The sequence below is a fragment of the Odocoileus virginianus genome, chromosome 2 (assembly GCF_023699985.2).
Source record: "Odocoileus virginianus isolate 20LAN1187 ecotype Illinois chromosome 2, Ovbor_1.2, whole genome shotgun sequence".
Classification (NCBI taxonomy): domain Eukaryota; kingdom Metazoa; phylum Chordata; class Mammalia; order Artiodactyla; family Cervidae; genus Odocoileus; species Odocoileus virginianus.
In genome coordinates this window covers 38409767-38411397 of record NC_069675.1, presented here as the reverse complement: position 1 = coordinate 38411397, position 1631 = coordinate 38409767, and positions in this window count along the sequence as shown.

The following is a 1631-nucleotide window of genomic DNA, read 5'->3' as shown; positions in this document are numbered from 1 at the left end:
TCAGATCTTTTTAGTATCAAATTTCAAAGTGGCCCTTAGAATTCCTTCCTGCCCTTGATCTCTCCGTTTGGATTTCAGCTCAGACTTGGATTCTGTAGCTAAATATGCCTTGGACACTGGCTTTTGGATACAATGCTTTGAGAATCTTGCATACACAGGAATTAAATATTTTACTGTAGTGGGTATTGTTGCACAACTGTTCTTGCAGTACATTCCACACTCGTTCTGATATATTGTGCCCCTGAATAGCTCATCTAGGAAGTATGAGGAAGGATGTTTAAGTGGGTAAGAAACTCTGGTCCCTCCAGCTACTCAAGCACAGGCAGGGAAGGTGTACACGCTTAGTACTGAATGTGGCCCACCTTCTAGATTTCCCTATGCATTCCTGTGCAGAGAAGGTGGTGGGATTCAGATCTCTGGTGATCTGTTTTATCATGGGTATCACAGCCCCAGGAAAAAAAGCACGCCCATTAAAAAAATGCAGCCCAGCCTGTGTCTATGCTCTTACGATCAATATTTGCATTAAAGTGGTTTAAATGTATGTGGCTCTGAGGCTGTCCATTCTTTCAACCTGACCTGCTGCATTGATTAGGGCTAGTGATAGACGGGGAAAAAGCAAATCAGGCGAGGAAAAGAATTAAAAGGAAAAATAGGAGAAAATGAAAGCTGTCGCTGTGAGTCCTGTAGGAGATACACTTTCAGCCATTCATGGATGCCATATTTGCTCAGCAGCCCAGGCCTTGGGAAAATACATCCTCTTCCTCTTTCTTATGGGTCTTCTTCTTTTTTTTCTTTCAAACACCCAACAACAGAAATTCTGGTTGCCTGTGAAATGGGGCAACTCAATGGCTTGTGATTAACAGCCAGAGGTGTCCAGGCTAATGTCTGTATTTAGCTAGTTGCCTTGTATCCTTTTTCTTTGTCTTAATGGTCCATATTTGTGAGCTCAGTTTGCTTGACTAAAATCTCATTAATGCCAGTTACAATTACTACTTTATATCAGATATTGTTAAGTTCTTCATTGACATTATCCAAGTTGATTCTTCAAAGCAGCCCATGCAGAGGCCATTCTGACCCCATTTTGCAACCTGGCATCTAAGGATGAATTGTAACTAGCCCAAAGTTAAATCACCAGTAAAAGGCAGTAACTCTTTAAACCTAGATCTCTGTTTCTAAAGCACAGACTTAACTGTCGCGCTTGGTAAAGCTGCATTGGGGGAATTTTCCCCACTGGGGTTATTGTTCAGTCGCTAAGTAGTGTCTGACTCTTTTGCAACCCATGGACTGTAGCCCGCTAGGCTCCTCTAGCCATGGGATTTCCCAGGCAAGAATACTAGAGTCAGTTTACATTTCTTTCTCCAGGTGATCTTCCCAACCCAGGAATCGAACCCGTTTCCTGTATCGGCAGGTGGCTTCTTTACCACTGAAACACCAGGGAAGCTTACCCTCACCCCACTGGGGGTCAGATTGAACATCACACGTAGCACTGGCCTGTGTATGAAGAGATATCATGCCCACTTCATAACACTGGAGGCCCTTGTTGTATCACCACAGACACTTTCAATTACTTGGGGCACAGAATGTTTTCAGTGGAGACATGGATGGACCTTGACCTCTTAGAGAGGATAAGA